The sequence below is a fragment of the Poecilia formosa genome, unplaced genomic scaffold (genome assembly GCF_000485575.1).
Source record: "Poecilia formosa unplaced genomic scaffold, Poecilia_formosa-5.1.2 Scaffold146, whole genome shotgun sequence".
Classification (NCBI taxonomy): Eukaryota; Metazoa; Chordata; class Actinopteri; order Cyprinodontiformes; family Poeciliidae; genus Poecilia; species Poecilia formosa.
The window spans coordinates 563,533-589,167 of NW_006800085.1; the positions used below are offsets into that span (position 1 = coordinate 563,533).

Below are 25,635 nucleotides of genomic sequence, written 5' to 3' on the forward strand. Positions count from 1 at the left end.
TGATAACCACTAACCTTTTAGTGTTATGTTGTATGTGTTCTCCTGCCCAGATAATCGTTATCTGAGCTCCCAACATTTCTCTGAGCTAAGGTAATTATTAAGAAATGTTACACTGTGATGGTAAGGTAACAGAGTGGAAGGCATCAGTGTGTATCAGCGGCTCAGGTGATGTGATGCTGGTGTGAGTTTCACCTGTCTGGCCATGTACCTGAGAAGCAAGTGAAAGTCAGTCCCTGTATGTGTCAGCATGTGTAAGGGGAAAGGCTTAAATATTTTCTGTGGAAGACACTTAAATGTAAAAAAAAAGAGAAATTAATTTAAGTAAATGTAAACAAGTCAATTTAAACAGGAAGTATATTTAATACTTGTTTAAACCATATAAGTGTTTTAATGCATATTTTAAGTGTTCAGTTTTATGATTTTATATATCAAACACAACTGAAATAGCTCCATATTTTGTCACATTACAAAAAACGATTTTTTTTCATTTTTCATTTATATGATACAGTTTATATAGTTAATTATTATTATTATAATTATTATTTTACAAATTTAAACATGAAAAGTGAGGGGTCCTTTTGTGTTTCCCTGCCTTTATTCATGTATTATAAAATCAGTTGGACTTCTGAATCACCTTTTGCTGCATCTATAGCTGTGGAAAGAGTCTCTGCTAGATTTGCATCTATTATAAAGATAGTTATCTTCCCATTAAGTCCAGGAAGCCACCCCAGTAAAGAAAATCCTCCCCAAAGCATGATACTGCCACCACTTTGTTTTACACGATGCATAGAGGAATTAAGATGCAGTGCAGTTTTAGTTTTCAGTTCCACACAAATCTTCACATAATCATTACTTCTGAAGGCGGGTGGTTTCACTGAAACTTTTTTATTCTACTCGTAAAAAACATGACATACATCTATCCCTTTCCTCCTGCTTCAAAATTATGCTCGACTTCAGGCTAGCCTGTCACATAAAGTCCTAATTCAGCACGTTTTCATTTCTGATGATAACAAATGTCAAAAAGTCCATTAGGAGATAGTGGTGCCACAGCAGCTTGAAAAGTGACAGCAAAATTGGGGTTAAAGCTACAGCAAGACTGTTACAATACTGAGGAAGAACAAGAGCATCACTGTCTGTGAAAGTGATACTGAGGGAAAAGGTGGCGTTGTCTCTCTCCACGTACAGAGAGGAGTCAGCTTCTTCTATCCTTGTGAGTCTGGCTGCTAAATTAGTCAGTCATCACATATCATGTTGCCAGTCTAGTCATTACACAGTCAGGTCAGACAGGTCAAATACCTGTTCAGATAACACACTGTGACCTGTTACTGTTATTTTACATGAGCTTACCAAGAAAGGTAACACAAGCTGCCCACTGCCTGCTGTATCTAAAAGCCTCCTTGTTTCTACAATACTTTTAAGCAGTAGTCCATCATTTAAAATTGCCCCGACCAGACTAGTTAAGTGCAAACATGATTGCACGGATGCATCAACAGGATCAACTAAAAAGTAACATCTGCTGAGTTTATCACAATCAGATAAAGGTTTTTGCTTCAGATTTGTTTTGCCTTTCTGATTCTCCCCACAATTATTAAATTGCAGAAGCCAAAGGATCAGCAACATTTGACATGAGCACAAACTGTGTATGAATTACTCTAAAAGATTAAAAAAAGAAAATTACATACAAAATGCTAGTAAATTTGACCACTTTTGTTCAATTTATCAGTATAATAATACGTTTTTAGTCTGGTTGAAGTCAGTGTTTAGCTTAAAAATAATATAACATTCAAGTATAAAGGAATCTTTTAGCAATTCCATTAAGTTATTAGCAAACTTATTAGTCAACCTATGACATTTCACATGATTTGTTTTAATTTCCCAAGTGCTGTTAGACAGGTTAATGTTTTTGGGGGGTTTTTTCTCAAACATCCTAGTTTTACTTTGGATGCTTACATTCATTTTCTTCGCACGCTGAAACCAAATTATTTCACAAAAACCAAGATTAATACTTTGCTGTGAGCACACCTGAAAATTTCCAACTTGAGGTACAATAAATGATGTTTCTAATTGTATAGTGTAGTATTCCTCATTTGAAGTATTTCCACCTTTAACTGGAAAACTCCACAGAGAACCTCTGTTCTTTGTAGGTTTGTCATTTGTATAGATTTGTTCTCTTTACAAATTCTGCACTTCAGCTGCATATATGTGATATTGTGTCTCATATGTGCCACTAACATTGGTTTTGTAGTTTTGATAGGCTTGAGGTCAGACCCAGTGACAGTATTATATGTGTAGAAAATTGGACTGTTATATATCTAAATGTAGTTATGTTTGGTTGATTTTTTTTTCTTTTTATTTAAAATTTGTGAAGTTTTCCACAGATTTATAGCTTATTTTCCAATAAAGTTTCTTTCTGACATGATACTGCTTAACACGTCGCTATTACAAAAAAAAAAAAAAAAAAGCCTAACATTGACCAACATTGACCAAGATTTCACAGACAAACTCTAAGATTTTGTTAAAGCGGATTCTTATGGTTTTCAGTGAACACCTTAAGGATTAGTTTTAAATCGGACACACAGACCATCTTGTTTGACTGCAGAAATCTGGAATTTGCGATGGAGTCAAGTTTGGGCGTGTGTGTGTAACTTTCACACAGTAATTAATTTGGTGGCTTCTGATTGCCAGGGTTGTTTACTGGTTGCAGACTCAAGATCAGGGGTGTCACATGCCAGATTGACTTCACAAGACTCACATAAGACCATGCAACACCAGATATACACATTTTAAAAGAGAAAATAGGAAGTAAATTAGAAAGAGAATGGAAATACCAACACTAAGAAAATAGATGATAGACAAAAAAAGAAAGATAAAAAGCAAGACAAAAGTAAATCCTCTAGCATGCATTTTATTCTCTGTTAAGAGTCATACACACACACAAATGCCGACTGAGTGACAGAGCCTTATTGCAGGTGCAAATTGAGGCGGTGAGGTGTGTATGTTGTTCATTAAAGCGGGGTGAATCTCTATTGGTTTTCATTAAAGCACCTGACCACACAGACTAAATGGTTAATCTAGACAGCTTCGCTCCTCTACTTCTCCCCATCTCTATCTCTCTCTCACACTAGTACACACACATGGCCACATTCAAATAATCCTTAAATCTGTCACCTACAACACACACACACACACACACAAACCAAATTCTTATTTATTAAGCAAAGGTGACAGGTACTGAATAAGTTGTTTTCTGGTAACTGTGTGTGTGTGTGTGTGTGTGTGTGTGTGTGGGTGTGTGTATGCGTGTGTGTTTGTGTGTGTCTTTAAGGCCTTGAGTTTTCATTCCCCTGCATGTGTTTCTGTTTAATATTGCCTCCACTGCAAATGCTTGTATTTCAAAAATTTCTTCATATAGGTTTGAGATTTTGTGCGAGACCGTGTGTGTTTGTGTTGAAAGAAGGACAATTGGCGCCTGTGGTTATGAGTTAGGTCTAATTTCCAGGAGGCCTGTCCTGGGTAAACAGAGCTGACACACTGCTCCTCCAACCAGTTATCTGTCACTGAGAATTAGACACTAACACACACCATGAGATATACACAGCACACCCACACACAGAATATCACAAAGACGTGTCTCTTTCCCTCCACCTTATATAGAGTGCCTTTAAAAAGGGTTTGAATTTGTTCACATTTTGTCATTGTATTTTTGGGGGGATTTTATGTGATAAACTCTGGATGGAAAATATTACAGTTGCAAGTATTTACAATTAAAGAATTTAAAAAGGGTATTCTACCCTCTTTACTCCAACACACCCAAAAAATCCAGTTCAATTGTCAAAAATCCAGAGATTAATTGTCATCAAAAGTCACATAATTAGTAAATGTTAGTAAAGCAGGGTTAGGCTGTAAATTATGATCCCAAAGTTTGGAGATCTCATAGGGCCCCATTGATTCAAACATCTGAAAATGGAAACATTATCATTTCTGTGAAGAAGCTCAAGAAGTCTATGAATTTCTGCAAAGTTACTATTAGACAAAAGTCTTACTGACATTTACTTTTAAGAAACTTGCCTTAAATAAAATTTTAAATGTTCATCGTCATAAATCATACAAATATTTAGAATTCTGGCCAAGAGGCTGGAGGATAAAATACAAAAAAAGGCATAAATGCAACTGATCAGCTTTGCAACTTATGTATTTGGAAAAAAAACACAACCCATTAATTTCAGTAATGACCAAAGCAATTTTCTGAGCTGCACACAAATAGTCTGGGAGCCTCAATGAAGCAAATGTGTTGATAATCTGGGCAGGTTATTTACTAAAGACTTGGACATGAAAGATGGATTCTCTCAGTGCGATAATTGGATACGAGAATAAAATTGAGAGAATATATCAGGTATAACATTAGCTACAAAAAATATTTATGTTGTTTTCATCATTAAAAACTGAATAGGTGGATCAAAACTGCAGTGGATGGTCTTGAATAATGTGTGGTTGGAAGTCAAGTGCTGTGTTTAACAGACTTCCACAGGGTAGCACTGAAATGACAGCTAAATTGTTTAATAGAATACTAAAATCTTGTTTTAAAATAAAAGATCCTAATTTTTAAACACCTGGATACTGGATACTGTGATTTTCCATTTCTCATTTTAATCAATTAGCTTGTTAACGTGATTTCATTTCTGCAGCAAATCAACAATTTATTAACAATTTTGAGCAAAGACAAAAAACACCTGAATGTTTTTACTTGTGAATTTTACAATTCAGTGAAGTGTGTTGTATAACCTTCACATCCTGGAAAAAAAGATTTAAATACACTATTTAAGGTATAAAATGTAGCTGGTTTTCTATTTTTTTCAATGGGTGCTCTCACACACAGCTTGTCAGCAAGTTTGAATCAACATGGAAATCTCTAAAGCAAAAAAAGAAAAGTGATTCAGGCCTACAAGAACAAACATATATGCAACAGAAAATAAGAAATCTTCCGCATGCGTCTGTTAAACACATGATTTGATATGCATTATTGACAGATCTTATGATTGGATTGTATTATAATTCCATATTACTGCATATTGGAATAGACTGCGTGAATTAGGTACTTTAAATATTCTACAGCTGTAAAAAGCTCAGAGTCAAATAGTCACCGGAGATCATTAAACATGTGAAAAGCAATATGTGTGAACTGCAGAATATTTACAAGTGTCCAGCAGCCCGATTTGGTGCCCTGAAATACAGCTCTTCTTCGCATCTTTCCATCTTATTATTCTCTCCCGTTTGAGCTCTCATTCTCACAGGGGACCTTTTAACAGTGTGTAAGAAAGACGGTTTACAGAGTGATCAGAAGTATCTGGTATTGCAGATGGTCTCATGGTAACAGCGTCTGATCTCAGCCTCCCATTATTCCAGTTCAGACACTCTGCCTCTTCAAGTAGTCTTGCAGCACTTTAAAGCCAAGCCTTGATGCAATCATATCAATCTTTTGTGCACTCTCGGGGGCCATCTTGTCACTCTTACAAGCTTTGAACATGCAGCACCATCCACACACACACACACACACAGACACTAATGGAGAATATAAAATTACATTTGCTGAAGAATCCTTTGTGGTGGCTGAACCAGTATGTCACTAAAGAAGTTTCAGGATGAATATTAGATGTTTTCTATGTACTGATAAAGACAGCAAGAAAAGCAAGTGGAAGCATCTTAAACACAAAAGGATTTTTTTTTTTTTTTGGTCTAGGGAGAAAACATGACAATATGAATCGTATTATAGAAAGCACTCCATTCACAAGCTTTCATCTTTAGATTAATCTGAAAACCAAGTTCTGCCCAGCAGAGCTACAATTTGAAAGAGTGTACTTCTCAGTAAAAATAAATTATAGTGCATCTTTTAAAGTTTTCTAAATATATTTAGAATTTTGAACCCTTCATGCTATGCTGTCTCACAGAAAGAAAAATGTCAACTTATATTTGTCCTTGCTGAAAAGACCATTTTTATAACTGTATTTTTTTTTCTGCTCCAGTATTTATGCTTGGAGAGAATGCTATAGGATGCTGTGTTTATTTGTAGCTTTACTAATTTGTGTTACACACGAATGAATGGGTATGGTTGCAATCCTATATTTTTCATACTTAAGGTATTTTTAGAGCACTGTTTTGATGGATTCAAAGAAACCAAGATTTTCTAAGGTTTTGTTACTCCCCGATTAGTTAATGGTTGTCACTCAATTGTAAAACATCCTCTGCTATCACATATTTCTTAATGTCTTTTGATCTCCTAGATTTTCTACTTACTAGAGCACCAATTCATATATACCAGTAACATCCAGTATAGGGTGAAGGCAGATTGGTGCCCATCTCCAGAGGTCATTGGGTGAGAGGCGTGGTAATCCCTGAATAGGTTGTCCACCCATAAGGCAATACAGAGACACACAGGACAATCAATCATGCAAGCAAACACTCATATCTAAGGGCAATTTCAGAGCAACTAAGAGTGGACCCTGACTATTTTGCTGTTTAATATTTGTGAAGTCACCTAATCATGAATTTTCTATCAACCATAACTCTAAATTATTTGGGAAAAATTTGCATATTCACTTTTTTATCAAATACTGAAAAGAAAATGTGGCGGGAGTTACTGAAACATCTAGGCACAATGCCGCTTGTGACATTGTGGAAATAAGGAAGACTTTAGCTTCTGTAGTGCCAAGAAGGATTTCACTGTATTAATGCATATTATGGTTTATTTGGTGCTAAGATATTAAAAAGAATAGGTGTTTTTTCAGGGGATTTCAAGGATTCTTGGATTTTAGCCAATTACGGATGCCTGTGGTTCCCAACTCTCACAAATACGGAGGAGTTCACCATAGGCAAGTTTTTTAGCGTGTAGAAAACATATTTGAAAACATCAGGCTCTAGAGCAAGGGTCTGCGATTCTAATCGCCCTGGTGTCCTGCAGCTTTTAGATGGGTCCCTGGTCCAAAACACCAGAATCAAATAGTTGCCTTACCTCTTTAGTATGCAGTCAAGTTCTCCAGAGTCCTGCTAATAAACTAATTGCTTGGTGAGTTGAAGCAGAGAGCCATCTAAAAATTAAAAGACACCGACCCTCGAAGACTGGAGCTGCAGACCCCTGCTCTACAGGAATATAATGTTTCCTCAACAAGAAGCTCAAAAGAAATACGTCTAAAAATCTACATTGAGGCGATGCCTTTTATCTGTTTTGTCAAATAGCAGATTTTCAATTACGAGCGTGTTTCCAACTGCAGCCACTGAAGTCCTGTGAAGCGATTTTATTTTTGGCCTTTAGATGTTTTTTTTTTCCACCACTAATAAAATAAACTTTCAATTTCAGAAACATCTGTGGACTTTTATGAGCTCTTGATTTTGCACACCATACAGAAAAATGGAATATAAAATTGCATTTCATTTGTTTTAAAGCTGGGATGGAGCCAAAACAAAACACACACAAAAAACTGCTTTTCCTTTCTGAATCAAAGTAACAGGGACAGTGTATTGGGCTGTGGCTGCTTGAATGTGTGTGTTGGTGTGTGTGCATCTATTCCCAGGACCTGGGCAGCCTATCAAGCAGCTATCCATCCTTTGTGACGATCAATATTTATGAATCCCTGAGGACCTGTGGTATGAAGCATATAAACAAGCAATGGAGTAGACCAAGACAGACCACCAAACAAACACACAGTAGCAGCAATATATTAAGGTGCACATGCATTTACACAAATACTGACGAATGAACAACACACCACTGAAGGTACGGCTCTGGCAACATAAGTCTTTAAAGTATAGAATAAGAAAGAATGTTGTAATTAGCTTCTAAAAAATGTCTTTAGAGTAATATGCTTATAGGCTTTAAATTAGATTAGGTGAAAATGTGACAACTGATCCCCATAACCCCAGTAGAGTTACAGTAATAAATACATTTAAAAACCCACTTTTGAATTAATGAATGTCAATAATTTTATATTTCCAAAATGAAAAATCAACATCAAACATCAAATTCAACCTGGATCATTGATATGTGTATTTCTGGTCCATTTATGCAGAAATGTAAGGCTAAAGATTACACATTTAAACATATTTATCAATTCAACTGACATACTATACTGTAAGCCTTTCTATTAAGCAGCTGAATAAATTTGAGCAAAAATATTCATTGATTTTTTTTTTAAATAAAAATGTAACATACGGAGCAAAAAAGGGAGAGTTTTCTACTTAGAAAACCCAATTCTTTAAAAGATTTTATCTCTCACCCAAAAGGTCTCTTTAGTTCTGAACATGACTGAAGCTAACAGACTTAAATGTCATAGGGAAACCAATCAGATTAACAAGGCAATAAGGAAATGCGAGTCACTGATTCTACCTTTGATTTAGATCATTGTTTTAGTAAGATTGAATGGACAGTGTCTGACACACTCTTAACTAGGTTTAGGTCTGCACTTTAACTAGGTAGCTCTATTTGTATGCTTCAGGTTATTGGATCTGAAGAACGTGAACCAGAGCAACTACATTTCTGGGGGTATAGTTTAATAATCTAAACCTACTTTAAAACTTCCCCATTATTTCATCTCTGTGATGTTTTCACGGTGATGTTTATTCACAAATTTCCTCTATCAAAACGTTGAGCCCTTCACAAAACTTTATTAATACTCCAAATTAATTAGACATAAATTCTATTCAATGTTTTAGAGACATCCAAGTCAGTTGGGGGCACTGGGCTTTATTTAGGGTATCACAGTAAAGGGGGGAGACTACAAAGGCATTCATAACTTTATAGAGTTTTATTAGTGAAAACAAAATGTGAAAACCATGCAAATTCCCCCCTTCACAATTATGTGATGGCTTATCACATAAAGTCCCAGTAAAATGTGGTTAATGTTGATTTAAATGGGACAAAATGTGGGGAAGTTTTTATAGGCACTATCCTGTACTTGTTATCAAAGCAGGTGGAAACATAACATGTAATTAACATTTCATAATCAATGTGGCAGAGTTTGACACCTTGTAATCACTGTATGAAGATTAGCACCCGCAGCTCCAGGACACACACACGCATAGACAAACAGCTGTAAAAAGTCACACACATCTAAGCAGCCAAGTAAGGCAACACACGAACAAACTTTGTGTACACAAATGTGTCTACATGCGGCAACTTGCTCAGCTGATCAGGCTTGAATACACACTACAGAGCCACACACATATGCACACACAGTGGGCCTGTTTAATATCATTTACATAATGAGAGAGCAGCCATGGTAATAGCTTTTCCTTTCTCTTATTATCATAATTTCACCCTGGGCGCCAAATGACAGAAAAGGAGAGAGAAAAACGGAGAGCATGATGAGCGAGAGACAGAAACATAGAAGTGTCTTGTCCTTGTTACCCTGAAACAAGTCTTTGTCAAAGTCAAGGCCAATCGCCCCCGTTTTAATTCTTCTGTCTTTGTTTTTACTTACAGGTTTGGGCTTCCCAATTATCTTTGTGTTTATCGTATACTAGTAGGTATTGCTGTTCTGATGTAAAAGACACAAAAATAATGTAAGAACTAAAGAATATAACTTAAAATAATCACCTCCATTGTACAAAAGAAAATAATTTGCTGCCTTACAGATTTTTTTCTACCACTTTTGCTTTTATGTGACAAATTTTCAGCAATTCCAAATATCAGAAAAACATAACTTGACAGAACAGATGAGCACCAAACTCTCAAACCCATCTATATTTCTATAAGACTTTGGGAGTTTTGGTAATTTTCTACAACCCTCCCGCAGTCTAAAGAGACAAGGTCATTTTGTCTTCACAAGTTCTTTTACTCTGTACGCAGTCCAGCGGGGTCACACAGACCCTTTGCGCGTTTTTAGGAAACTGACGATCTCACGGGGCTGGGCGTGACATTTCCTGCACTCCTGCTGGAGTAAATGTGGAACAGTGGCAACCCTCACTAGCCTCAGATAAGGTCAGTGTTCATGATTCAACAGCAAGAAAAACTGGGCAAGCTGAGTTTTGGGAAAATAAAACTCAACGTTCAACATTTAGAACGTTGAACGTTTTAGAAGGTGTTTGTTCTCCAACAGCTGGTGTAAAGTTATTTAAGTATGTGAAAAAAACATCCTCAATCCTCAAGGTAAATAAGTTATTAGTTTTTGACCTTAAGCCTTCGAGATAAGCAGGAGGACAATGATCAGAAGCACAACAAATACCTCCAATTAAAGCTTAGACTTGATTACATCTCTAATGCTGTAACTTAATGCTAAACAAGCCATGTGTGATAAAAGTTCTTCCAATCCGGCTGTATCAATACCAATCTATTGAAAAGAATAGGCTGAAGTTTCTCTACAGTGATGTAAAAAACACCATGATAGTCATCACTTGATCGCAGGACTAGCTATGTTTCGGGGTAAATGCTTCTTCACATGGGGTCAGGTTGGTGTGCATAGCTTTTTTTCCTCAACAGTTTTAACTGGAAAGCTGCATTTTGTGTTTACTTAAGTTAACATGAAAACAAATAAGCAAACACAGAAATCTGTAAGGGAACAAACATTTGTTCACACTTTATAAATATAATAAATAAAGATCTTTAAACCAAGTTCCTAGTAATAGAGACATGAACATGGCATATCATGGTCAGACCAAAATATGGTGTAAAGAGTCTTATATTTGCAAATTAAACTATATTGATTGTTGTGATTCATATTTTAAAAATTTGTTTTAAATAAAACTGGGGGACTTTAAATAACCCTTTTTGTTACCTTAATGTTGTGTTCCACCTGTGCCCCCATACAAGTAAAAAATGCTATTTCAGATTGCCACAATGCATAATTGTATGCAAGTTTCATAAACACAGCCAAAATATTGCAAAATTTAAATAAAAAATGTTAAGGAACCCAGGGGGGATAAGCCAAGAAAAGTGGTTACTGACATTTTATGCTTACTACTATCATGCAAATCCCTTCCTCCCTATTTGGTTTCATTCTTTTTCATGTCTTATGTAATGGTACACCACAAAAACCACAGCAATCTCAAAACACAGGGACAATTTTCAAAATCAATGTGTAAATGTTCATGAACTTCTACAAAGCCCCAGGAGGGGAGCAGGGTCATGTTCTACTGAAATCTAAAGAGTAAAAGACATATTGGACTCCTGTGTCTGTATGTCTGCTGAATGTCATTGATTTCTGACAAAAATAAAATAAAAAAGACCGTGTTTCATTCGTAAAAGAGGGATCAAGTGTTGGACACCGTCTTGAAACACTGAAAAGCCTTAGTCATCTTTTCTTCTTTTTCCCCCTCTTTTGTCCAAATTTTCTTGTCCACTCTCTTCATCATTATTGCAGTTACTGATCTCTTATTTCACATTTCTTTCCTGTCTTCTTCGCCTCTAATCTCCATTACTTCAACTGTCTGCCCCATGCTCTTGCCATTCAAACCCCCCGTCCCTGCTCCCCCCACTCTACTCTGTATCGACAGAGGAGGTATGCATTTTGCTAAAACATTGGCTAATGAATCATTGATGTTGGTGTTGAGGTTTCAGATTTGCGGGGGCAGCCGGATGTAAATAAGTGAGGACTAGACATGGGGTATAGCTAGCTGATATGCAGCCCTGTGTCTGAAACATTGATGAGATATGTTGGAGTGTGTGTGTGAATGTGTGTGTGTGTGTGTGTGTGTGTGTGTGTGTGTGCTAACAAAACTGTGAAGGCTATTTAAGAGGGCCAGATATGACAGTTGTTTACAAAATGATAAAGACACCAAAGAACCAGGGGAGGAATCCAAGGCCAAAGAGGAAAGAGAGTGACAAGAGAAAAGATTTGCATGGAGAAAGGTTGGGATAGTGTTTCTTGTGCAGGGGACAAATATTAGAGTATGCATAGGCTACAATGAAACAGACATGCAGGCAAAATTAGATTTTAAAATAATGATACATTTTCATTAACATGGCCATCATCACTAGTAAGTCTATCTACAGAGCCTTGCAAAACAAAAAACACAACTTTTTTTACATGTTTTTTTTACATGTTTTTTTTTTACAAGTAGTATTTTTTGAGAATGCAAACACTGAAGTGCGCCTACCATTTACTGGGGAAAACACATTGATGGCTCCGTCTTGTAAAGGAAATTATTTTCCTCTTTAGGGAAAGAAAAGCTGGTTGGATCTGAGGACAAGAGTTGGAAAAGATTCGAGACTGGGACAGAGTTGTAACTTCCTGAAAGACAACAACCATAAAACATAGAATGAATGGTTCAGTGTGACAGATCAACAATTTTGTTGATCCGTCACCTAATATTTGAATTAAACACAATGAAGTTTGTGGTTGAAATGTGTTAAAATGTTGAAAAGTCTTTAAAGATTCTCAACAAACATTGTTCTCACAGAACATTGTTAACCCTGAGATTATATATTGATCTTGCAAAATAACTAAGCAACTTTTAAAATGGAAAATATTACATCAAACTATACAGATTTTCAACAACATTTCTTTAGTGGAAACTCTTTGTAGTTCCTTTTTGTAGTTCCTTACTTATTTGTCATAGTCACCCCAATTTGATGTTTACCACGTGTAAATGCATAAAGCATGAAATGGTGTAATCTGTTAAATGTCCATTTTTTTGTTTCCCACAAACACTTCAACTTGAGAGTTTAAATTCACATTATTGATTCAACTGTCAAGCAAATTATTTGAATTGAAAAACATCCTCATACTGCAATTTTAAGACTTGATTGTAATTCATGCATGCAAAGCCTGAAATTAATAAAATTACAGATGTAAGATGTAAAGCATTACAAGTAGTATGTAATTAAAAAGTTTTAACATATCTGAAATAAAATAAAAATTATATGGTGGAATAGACTCAGATATTATAGCTTGGAAATCTTCAGTTTTGTTCTTGTACAGAATAGTCTATGATAGTACATTACAAGAATTATAAATATTTCTTCATGCAGTTGGCCTCTGACAGTTTCATATTGGGAAAAAAAAATGTTAGCTCAAGCATTGTACCTTTATTTAAATAAAAATATCAATAAAGGTCTTAACTTGAGGGGAATTCCCTCGTCTTTCTGGACGTTTCAGACTCTAACGCGTTTACATGCACACCCATGCACTCTAGGCCAATCTCTGTTCCACACCTTCACTTAAAGCATTTCTCGGGCCTCTTAGCCTCTTCCTCCCTGCATTGAACACCATTAATACAGTCATTTAGTCCACTAATACATCAGTGCGGTCAGTGCTCTTACATTATGCATCAGTTGAGGTCAGGGCACAGTGAACTGTGCTGGTCTTGAGTCTAACCACACATTGTAAAGACATCATCTATTTTCCACTGAAAACAACACTAACAGAGTAATGGGTCTGGATATCCTGATCAAGATTTTATGCCCCTCCATATCAACCGGAGTCATTTGAAGTGGATTACACGTCATGTTCGAGACTTAATCTGATATTTGAATTTTCTTAGAGCACACAGTCGCCCAGCAGTCTCCATAAACACAGAACAGATATTAAAATGTATTTACACCCACTAAGTGATTTGGTGAAGTATGTTTCTTTTTTCAGAAAATTTTCAGAAAAAATCATTTAAAGTTTGAAAATGTCTTTACTGATTTATTTTTGCCAATTTCAAAATTTGAATCAATATTTTTAAACAAGTACTTACAGATAATTTTTATTTTTTACCATCTTTACTCAGTTGAATTAGAATAGCATAAATAAAATATCAGCTAACAGAAAACTTTTATATTTCGTCACACTACAATCACACCTTTTTATAGATTTTTTAGAAGTGTATTTGATAAACAAATTGTACTCATTCTTCTTAGCTGAAGATTACTGATCAGTGTCAGGTATTTTACAGCTTCCAAAATATTTTGTTTTCTTCCCATCAAATCTGGCCAAAGTTCCTGTCTCTGTTGAAGAAAATCATCCAAACTCCTCCTCTCTACTTCTCTGATAAATGTCTCATTTTTGACATGTTCCTTGTCTCCGTTTGTGTTCATCAAGCTTTTTGTTTCCAGTGCACTCTGTTTTTCTTCTAAGGCCTGAAATTACCTTGTACAGTTAATTTCCACTTCTATAGGCAAGTACTATTTGGGCTTTCAGATTAAATGGAGGTGAATACATATTCAGGTTTTTAGATTTTTAGTTAAACACGTTGAAAACCTTGGTTTCCCAAAACACAGACGTTTTTGCTTAAATTCGAAAATGTAAAAGAAAAACAAACAAAAACAGTCTAGCAAAAACACTAACAATGTTACGAGAGAGATTGCCATAAAGAACTCCTTCTCTTTTGCCAAAATATAAACATATATTTTACACAAACTTCAATCCTCATTGTAACAAGGGTAACACTTTATTTGAAGGGGGGTGAATAAGACTGTCATTACACTGTCATAAACATGACATAACACCCATCATGAACATGAATAAGCCTTCATGAATATTTATGACTGTTGTCATAAAGCATCATTCGGTAAATTACGACACTTTTAATACAAAGTTGACATGATTCAAAATGTCTGTTAAGACAACTTGACATTAACCAGTAAATCATTACTGTTTAAACTTTACCTTTAATAATATGAAGTTATCTCATTTTTAAAGTGAAATCAGTAATACTTTTATAACAAATTTATAACAGTAATGATTTATTGGTTAATGTCAAGTTGTCATAACAAAGACATTTTGAATAATGTCAACTTTGTATTAAAAGTGTCATAAGTGACATGTGTTATGTCATGTTTATGACAGTGTCATGTCAGTCTTATTCACCCCCCTTCAAATAAAGTGTTACCATAACAAGTCTTAGCGATAATATTGCATTTCTTATAGTATGGCACTTTACCAATTAACTGCACTTAAACTCCTGTTAACAATATACTCCTTTCTTAGCATGTGAAGAACATGCATGCATCGGCGCACACACAATGATACACACAGCTCTTAACCACACAGTAAAACTCCATTATCTTCTAACCACAAAAAACATCCGCGTCATAACATTAAAAAAAACAAACTCTATGAAGCCTGTTAGCTTTTCACCGCAGGACAGAGCACTTTAGATGGTGCTTTACTGTTAACCACAGTTGCTCAAGCACTTTACCTTCTTACCGCAGTTTGTGGGTGTGCATCCATGTACGAGCAATGTCTGCATCTCAAACTGCCCATGTAACATGCTCACATCACCGAGATGGTGTTTTATCATTTCCTGGCTCAGTGCTTATGTGTGTGTAAATGCAACATGATACTTTAATGAAAGGAAAAGAAAGATAAGGAATATGAGAGTGAGAAAGTAAAAAAGTAAGAAGTTGGAAAGGCTACAAAGAAGAATGTATTGAGTGAAAGGATAAAAACTATAGAATATAGAGAGAATTCATAGTTTAGCTCGACATTCCCAGCAGCAGAGAACCATGTTGTGGGTGAAGAAAGAAAAAAAAAATGAGACACACAGTTGGGTCACAATGAAAAAGAAAGAAAAGTGAAACTGAGTTAACAGTGAAATTCAGACGGAGAAAGTGCGACAGGGCGGCAGCATTACATCTTGATCAACAGATGACTGATCATGTCAGTGCTGGCCATCTTTCACCAGCCGCCGCTTGATGACACTGCATGACCCCCCTGTACACACACGCACACACTTACACAAGAACACTCCCGCGCACATTATTTCCCCCGACGTACCCCGAGGCGAGAGCATCAATAACAAAAGCCCTGGCCAGGGGCCCCCACTCACTCACACACACACACGCAGACCCCCATATGTCACACTTTCACATATTCATGCATGCATTCAAACACACACAACACCAGACACACACAAGATGGTAAGGTTAGTGGTGAATAACAGAGGAATACATTGGACTCACACACGCACACATGAACACAATATGGTTCCCTGCCCTCAGGCCGGAGGTCTTACCCCCTACGTAGTACCTCGTGTTTTTTTGCTGTGCTACTACAGCTCCTCTGTGTTTACAGATACAGAAAATATAAAAGGAATAGATTAGTTCTTTCTAATACTGCATCTGTGCAAGTAGAAAAACACACACATAGAAAGTCTCTGGGGATGAAGTAAAACAAAATAAGAAATTAGTTTAATAAGATTATTCTTATATTTAAGGTAACAAATTAGTCATAACAAAAAAAATAAAATGCTTAAAAAGCTTTAAACTGGTTGTTTCAAATGGCTAGCCATAAAATAAACAAACAAACAAAAAAAGACAAACTAAAGAATAATTATGGTACTCATCTGTCAAAATGTACTTTTACATTAACACAGTTCAACATACCAACTCTCACTTTTTGTAAATACGATAAGATTACAAAAACGTATAATACTGGAGAGCTAACGTAATATATATGGATATGGTTTCTTACATTCTCACAAGTTTGGAAGTTTGGCAGGATATTCAGTTTAACTGAATTTTTGCTTTGCAGATCTGGCCCTGTATCTAAACAAAATGTGAACTATGAAGTAAATGATTAAATGTTGCAGTTTGCAAAGACCACAATAATAAATGTCCAACAATTCATTGTTGCAGCCCTCTCATCTTTCTACTACGGCTGCTAAGAGAAATGTTGTTTATTTCATATTTTCTGCTGAGACAAGGATGAGAAGAATGCACAACGTGTTAGACTTGCAACTTTTTATGCTGTTATCTATTTATCAAACATTAAAAGGCATTGTACAGATGGCCTTTTTCTCTCTGTAAACAGCATAAGTAGTAATGACATTTTATACTGAAAGATTTATTTTTGGGACCAAATTCCATTGTGCAGTATTTAAACAGATATTGGTTTGTGTTTCTTTATGTTAAATTATGGTTCTAACATACGTTCTTAATAGTACCTTAGAAATATAATCATATTAGCAGTTCCAGATGCCTTTATCATTATGTAAGTATATATATATATATCACATATAAGTTAACCAGGGAATCCATCCGTCCTTTATGTCCTTTCTAATATTTGTCCATACATTTGCCCATGAATCAATTCATTCATCAATCTGTCTGTTCATTCATTGGCATGACCATCTTTTTGTCCATTGCTCTCTCGTCATTAGTTTGTCCGTCCATACATTTTTGGATTAATTTGTCCATCCATCTGTTTTTACATCCATTCATGGTTTTTTCATCCATTCATATGTCCATTTGTCCCTCTTTCTATGCACTTGCTTGCCCACCCAGCTGTAATAGAAATATTTTCCAGTGAAATGTTATTTTATTCATACTATCATAAAGGTTTAAATATGATTAAGAATGCTAGACATTTGAGAATGAGTATACAATTTGGATATAAAAAAAAAATGTGTAAAGGCCTCGATTGATGCAGAACTTATTACAATTACATGCTCTGCATGAGGTGCACAATTATCAATGCTGGACAGAAGAAAGACTCTGCAACATGGGAATTGAAAGTGGGATTAAACCCAGAACAAAGGAACTTATTGTGAGGACATAAAATGAGAAGAGGTCATGAGGTGGAAAGACGGTGGCGTTGTGTTTCCACCCTTCTGTTCTGACAAATCCTAAGTGTAATGGGGATGTACTTTAACACCTGAGTCCACCACAAGCAAGAACCCACACGTCCACATGACATCTTTGTTTTTATGGCCCTCTTTGATCTTTCAGTATCAGACTTTGTCCCTTTAGCTTGGTCCTGTTTGTTTGATATTAAACAAACACACCTGGTGTCCGATTACTTGAGGCAATGCATGGCTTCTCACTCTTGAGCTTCAAGAGCAGAGCAGGATTCATTCTCCTCAACACACATCCAATGATCTTACATCTCCAACTTATTATTTTTTTCAGTAGAGGCTGGAGCCCACTTTAACTGTAGTCACTAACTCTGAGGCTTAGAACAATGAATGAGATGAAATAGTGTTTATAAATCAGGGATATTTAAAACGAAGAGTTCCAACTTCACATTTATTAGCACCCAGGCTGAAAATGTGCAAAAAACTGAAATAAATTCATTTTTATTCTAATTTCACACTAAAATATATGATAAAGCCAACTGTTTGGCTCAAGTACATTTATTCAAAAAGTGAAAAATGTTATTAAACCATCATAGATGAAACTAAAATATAATTTTATTAAATATAAAAACTACAATTTTATACAGTAAATGTAAATATGCTGCATTTCATCAGTCTCTACAAACTTAATCAATAGACTTAACCTTTCCTCAAGTTTAACTATGACATGACTGACTGAATCTTCAACATTTGAAAGTATGAGAATCTTCCATTCTTGTAGGCAGATGTGGTTTTCACTAGTCAGGAAATGGCTACAAGAAAATATATATTATTTTAAATCTCCCCAGTTTTACAGTCAGAGCGATATTTAAAAAAGGATAAAACAAATTGAACTGCTACACACAAAGCTGCCCAAGTACCAATATCTTTCGTGAAATCTTAATGTTTTCTTTCTCACTTTGCAAATTACTTTGATCAAGTTTCCTTCCAGCTGGCTAAAAACAATATCACTTTTGCTTTTTGGGGGTGTAGGTGTGGTTCCCACAAGAAGGCTCAATAAATGTGGCCAAAAATATCCATTTTTGTTTCATCAATCTACAAAACAGAAGACTAGAAATCCTCTTTGCACAGATGGGATTTTGCAAAGGGGCAAGTGGTTTTTTGTCTACTTTCTTTGAGAAGTGACTTCCTCCTTGGTCTGTACCATTGGAATCCAAGAGGTATGCAGGGTCTATTTGACTCTGTCTTTCAATACTGCCACAGGCATCATTAAGATTGTTTACACCTCTAACAACACCAGCAATGCAGGTCTTACTTTTGACTTTTTAACACATCCTCCAAGATTTACTACAGTGTGGAACATCTTGAGTTCTCAAGTCATTATTCTGCGGGTTCTGCAACTAGGGCACCTTTAGTTTTGGCTTTGTACTCTTTTCCTTGAGTTGGTAGCAGCCACAGGTCCTCACTGAGCTCTTGTTTTAGGTATGACAAACCAACAGCAGAGAGAAGCCATTTATCATCTGAAAGTTAACAAGAACAGCTGTTTTGAATTAATCAGGGTAAATGCAATGTTCTTGAACATCATGGCTTTTAATATTGTAGATTGTTGAATTTTAAATATGTATTTAATATAATCAGCAGCTCACATTCTGTGGTTATTTAAGTGTTCTGGATTAAGGGTTTATAAAATAATGTCAAAAGAAAAGGAAATGATCAAAGCACAAAGAAATTAAAATGGGTGAAAAACCTTTATAAGCTTTTATGTAGAAATAGAGAAGAAAAAAAAACATTTTAAATGATTAAAATACTATTCATATAACTGGTTTTCAGTAGCCAGATATGTAATGTGTGGCCCACTGTTGCTTATGTAATGAGAGCAACTACTTCACAGCACATAAAGCTGTCTCTGCTTCTTAATTGGACTTTTTAGTTATTCCTGTTAATGTTAAATACTGTCACAGAGGGTTTAAAGACTCATTAACGCACTCAGAATCACACTTACACACACCTAGAGGTATCTGGGTGAACGACACACTACAGGGATTGAAGTATTAAAAAAATGCTAGTGAGCAAAGGCACACAATAAATAAATATTTACTTTAAATGTATGAGCAAGTTGTGTCTGTCTGGGAGTTCTTTAAGGGTACTTTTTGTATTTAATTAATTAAACCAACTGTCAATGAACTTTAAATTAGTCCAGCATAAAATAATCACTTCCGTTTTGTGTGTGTGTGCGGGAAAGTGCAAGAAGTGTTTGAGTGTGTGTGTGTGTGCGGGTGTGTGTGTGTGTGTGCGTGTGTTAATAATTAGCAGGCAGTAAAGCAGCTGTGTTAATTGCATTTAGTATCCTGCCTGGGGAGAGAAAGAGGGGGGAGGGGGAGGACGAGAGCAAGAAAGAGAGAATGAGGGAAAGGGAGGAAGAGAAGCAGTCGGTGAGAGATCCTCTCTCATCTCTTGTTCCTGAAATAGAGAATTCCCAAGTATTTTGGGATATAAAATGGAACGTGGAGCCCCAGGAGCAGGAAAGCGAACACACACCAGCTACTGCACACACACAATATTATTCACACTCTCTTACATGGACAGCCCCTGGGAGGATGGCGCTAACCTTAATTAGCCTAACACTGTGTTGAAATTGATTGAAATGCAGAACATCAATTATTAAGCCTAACTGTTTTCATAACCCCACACACACCCCAGCATGTAGCACATGTAGGGGGAGGGAGAGGAGGGATGTTAGGGGTGATAAGAAATAAAAGGTCTGAACACATCTCGCTGCTATAGTGTAACGTGATACGATGAAGACAAGGTGTAGGTACTCGCTATGCAATCAGAAAGCAAAATGGAAATACTGAGAAGAAGAAAAATAGATAAACTAAAGCAAAACAAAAAGATCTAAGTATTATATATTATAAAATGATTAAGGATTAACTTGAAGTACAATAAAACAATATCCACACCCTTTGAATATTACTGTGTCATCACGTTACAGCAGCGTATAACTGTAAAGCAGTTATAAGGTACAAACATGGTTCTCAACATTTTTTGTAAAGCAAGCACTTCAAGAGAAAGGCAAACACTATTCAGTCCATTTTACCTACAGTTACTTACGGTGCAATTAAGAGCAAAACATTCCCCTCAGAAGTCCTAAAAATAGCAAATCATAATAACCTACCTTTGTGTAATTTAACCTCTGCATAAATACTGCTGTCTGTCCTGTGAAGACCTCAGAGGTTATACAACCACAGCTTGGTTAATAAAAAAGTATTCTATGCTTTGAACAACTCACTGACGATTGTTTCATTCATCCAATCCACCATCTGAACTTGCAAAGATTATGACACAACTGCAATCCTACTATAAGATGTCGGTTCACCTAAACTTTCAAGCTAAGAAAGACAAAACAATCAAAGAAGTAAAGAAGTAGTCCAGACGTCGTGGTGAGGCTGGAGGGACTGTAGAAATTCACAGCACAAGCAAGAAAATCTGATACAAGTAAGAAAATCTGCTTGTATCAGACAATAAAATACAAATTTTATTGTTAATAAAATTAGTATTTGCCACTATCTCCTAACAATTCTTTGCTATTTTTAACAAAAATGGCAAGAAAACCTGCTAAAGACGTTGCGCATATGAGGTTTACTGCATGGCATGTAAGACATGCAGTAAACAAAGAGCTGAACTTTACAGAATACATAAAATATATATATTTATGACAGGAAATAAAACATTGTGCTTTTCCCTGAATGGTAAAAACACAGGAATGCTTTTCTTCAGCATGAACAATAAGGCTGGATAATGTTGCTGAGAAGATGAGTGGAGCTAAATATAAAAATCAATGCTAGAGGAAACCTGTTTGATGCTAAAACAAACAAAAAACAAAAACAAAAAAAAGAGGAAAAAGATTTGAGACTGAGGCAGAGCATGACATCTGTAATCATACAGCCGGAGATACTGTACTGTATGACTCTTGTGGACCAAAGGATATTTTAAAATACCCCAGTCAAAATCAAGATCCAAATCCAATCTGTGTCTAGACAAAGAAATTTAAGTTTACAGAAAGTCTCCATGCAACATGACTGACCTAGAGGTCAATTACAAAGTGGAGCGGACAAAAACTTCAGCCTCTGATGTGCAAAACTGTAATGTATTTCACAAAATTTCATCAAAGTTTTGTAAATCGTCAGTTATGGAGTTGACACATCATGGTTGTGACAAACAACTTAGGAATAAAATGAAGAAAAAACTAAAGAATAACATAAGCTAACCAGAGCTAACAAGCCCTCTTAGCAAAGGAAGAGAAAGGAAGAGGTCAAGGGGTCCTCAGAAATTCTGGTGCCCCCAATAATGCCTGATTTTTTTTTTTTTTTTTTTTTTACATTCTTTTAATTTCTGACGGTGTTGACAAAAACTAGGGACAAATTTCAATGTAGTTGGAAAATATATAAAACTTATTTTTAATTCAATGTATTGATACTTTTATAATTATTTATATGACTACTTATACTTAATTGTCATAATATATAATTTTAGTATTTCTTTAATTGTTTTAAACTATTATAATGTATTGAGTTGTGCTCCTAGACAAGGGATTTTAAAGACACCAGCCACCTACTACAATGTTTAAATTAAAAACATATTCAGCAAATACCAGGAAAATATGCATTGTTGTGCTCACATGACCCAGGTTAGTTTAGTCAGATATTTGTGTATATTTTATTCAAATTTTGTGCTTTATCCATAGGACCTGTTTTGTCCCTATTCTCAAGAATCACTGAGGAGTAAAAAGTTTTTAATTATTTAAACACACAAAACCAAGGCAGCTTTGCAATTGGTCTTGACAATGAGCTTAGCTGTTTTAGATTATTTTTTTAAAGGTTAAATGGTCCGCATAACTAGCATAAAATAATATGATGAACTTCAACCATAACTGCTGCTCTGAGGGACACCACACATAAAATATGTACATTTTGCAACAACCATTATGAGCAGCAGTATATACATATATATTTAAAGAATTTTAGTCATCCTTTTGCTTTCCATTGTGAGTCGGTAGTTTAAAAACCTAGCAACATATGTAGCAATATATTGTTTCAGTTCCCGAAAGAGCTGCCTTAATTTAAATTCAGCATAAAAAAATGTATTGGATTTTCACTTAACACTGTTCTGATGTGGACCATCCCTTCATTTTGCCAATGGAAAACAGTGTCCCATCTACTTATGTAGCCAATGGTTTCCCCACATAGCCCACATTTTGAAGCTGTTATACCAATTCCAGTTAACAAATTTTAACCCAATGGATAATTGCGTTTCAAAGAAAGTCTTGGTGATATGAAAGCTTTTCATACATTTACAGCGCTCAGCTCGCTGGAAACGTTTGCCACGAGGCCTGTGACTTTCTTTAACCAAGTCATGCTCGATTCGACTCGATGACGGCCTGACCTTCAGCCCGTCTTTGTCCCAGTGCTACCATGACCCACTGAGTCAGTGGAAAACTCATTTAAACCTAATTACATGGGCCAGGCTTCTACTTCTCTTACTTTCTTTCACAGAAGAGCCACTTTCTTTCTTACACCACTTCTCTATTCTCCTTTGCTTTCTCGCTGTCCTTTTCTCTTTGCTCTCTTGTTTCTTGTCTCCTTGTGCTCCAATTACTGGATCAAGGCAGCCCCGCACCACCAGTCAGCCAAAACACACACACAGGACATCCAACACTCTAGTGTGATCAAGAGGCCTGAAGTACAAAAGCTTTTACATGGTGCATTGTTATACCACTGGGGTCAGCAATAGGTTAGGGACCAGTCTTAATTAGTTTACATAACTTATATGCTTCTGCATTTCTTATGGCCATAAATATTTCTTTGGGACATAAAGGCAAACTCTAAATACACATCTACATGGCACAATGCACTGATGACAACAAATACATATTTTCATATTCTCCTGCTGGTTTAAGATTTAAAACTATGTAGTCAAATGAGTAAAAATGTAAAGAAGCCAACAAAAAGTCAGCAAAAGAAGCCAGACACAAAAGTCATATTAAAGATAGATGACAGTGTGGGTTCAGCACATGGGTTATATGTCCTGCCTTGCAGTGTCAACAGGAAGTAACAGATGGTAAACCAAAAGAAAATCTCAATGTCTTTGTTGTAAATGTAAAAAAAATTTCCCAAATAAGTATAGCATGAATGGGTTCTAGTACTTAAATATAACATGACAGAATGTGACAATAAGCAGCATAAATACTACCGAGTTCTAACTTTGCACTTGCACTCGGTGTGGTGTTTACTGTAATTCATCAACCTCAATAACTAAATAACTGAAAGTTATGAGGAACAATTTAGCATCTGCAGCCACTGTATGAAAGCTCATGTTTGTTGTGCATCTGATAATTTTTTTAGTCCATTAAAGTTACAAGCATTAACTGGATCATGTTTACAAAGAATCTAATTGAAATCAGTTCCAAGACATCATCATCAGCAGCAGCAGCAGCAACAACAACAACCGCAGAAAAATGGCCGCCGCCATTACCAGTCTATATTACTCTTCCAGAAAGTTTAGGTACACTCAGGATCTGTATTAATTTGTTTGGGAAATCCTCACTGCTCTACATGGCAATAGGACCCACGAGAACGGAGAGAATCCAAGGCCAAACCATATGGACGGAGGCTGAGGATCAACAAATGCCTGATGATACTCTGGTAATGGAGTGGGTCAAGTAGAAGTACTCACTCTGGCACATTAAAAATAAATAAATGCATAAATTCATGGCTATGCATGTACAAAACCATACATATGTAAACAGAATAAAAGCAAGAAATAGTCGTCCTCTTAATACAGTTAGAACATTTATGTTTTAGCAATTGCTAGAACTTTTGCAAAAGCAAAAAGAGAGACTGAATTTCTTCTGACAGTCCAGACATGTTTGATCCTCAAATGGTTTGGCAAATTCACTTTAGTAGAAATGCTTTACAAATGGAAATTAGAATTGTTGCAACTAATGATAATTCTCATTGATCACAACATGATAAATATTTCAGATTTGATTTCATGGTACATTCTACTTCAGGGTTGGGAGTGCATGCAATTCTGAATAAAGTTATACAACTAAGGAAAAAGGAAACATAATGTAGCAGAATGAGTAAAACCTTGCAACTCTCAGCTATTCTTAGCGTGTCGGAACCACAATCTTTATGCAGGCGATCTAAATGAAGAGATTTCAGACTTACATTCGATTCTTCAGAATTATTAGTGCGCTTCTGGCGCCCTCTTCTGACAATTTCAGGCTTTTGGGGAAACAAACTTGTAAGACTGAAAAATAAAAACAAAACAAAAAAAAAACTAATTATATCGTAAATGTCAACACTGATAGATTAGTTTTAATAAACTGTGTGTAAAATGGGATGCGTTTAAAATTAGAACATTAAAAAATAATATGCTATTTTATGCTTACCTTTTCTAGTCAATGATACGAAACCTCAACAAGTATGTAAAACAAATGGCATGTGAATTGGACGATTAAATTCTAACTTTTAGCAGCGTCAGTCATCATTTTAGCTCAAAAACAAGCGGAAATCCAGAAAACAAAACAAAAAACGTAACCTCACGCAGCTGCTTCTTCTGATCTAATTAATACCGCCCTCGCGGTAGTTTGTTCACGCAGAAACGGACTCGAGCCTTCTTGTTGGTCCAACTTACTGCCTCGATTCCTATTGAGCGGACTCTGCCGCCGCAATGTTTGCAGCTGAAAAAGAGACCGCATAATTTTCTTTCCACTTTGCTATTTACTGCTTCAGTCTAAAATCTGAGAAAATGTATATTTCCTTAAAGTTGGTGACATCACAATAAGTACTAAAATGAAGCTGTCAGTAGTAGGCTAGGTAAATAATAGTAAATAAAGCCCAACTTTGTCAAGGAATGCCACCTCAAGTGCAGGTGGTGGAAGACAGAATAACCACTCCTATTGGACAATGTCTCCATTGTGTCTCCCACCCCATGCATGAAGCTGTGGCTGAACTGGAGAGCTCCTTCAGTGACAGACCTGTGCACCCCAGATACATAAAGGAGCCTTAGGACTTTCCTCCAGAATCAGCTTGTTTTTATAAACATCACTGCTCTGAACTAAAGCTAGCTGGTTGTTTACATGCC

General features: G+C 35.9%; 1 long non-coding RNA gene across 1 annotated transcript in view; it reads right to left on the reverse strand.

The window, feature by feature from the left end:
• LOC103145713 (uncharacterized) overlaps positions 1-25,230 on the reverse strand; it is an 80,148-nt gene extending 54,918 nt beyond the window's left edge. The window contains exons 1-2 of the long non-coding RNA XR_477045.2: positions 24,941-25,230; positions 24,717-24,798 (exon numbers count right to left, since the gene is read on the reverse strand). This is a non-coding gene — a long non-coding RNA (uncharacterized LOC103145713). The remainder of the gene's footprint in view (positions 1-24,716; positions 24,799-24,940) is intronic.
• Positions 25,231-25,635: the final 405 nt, after the last annotated feature.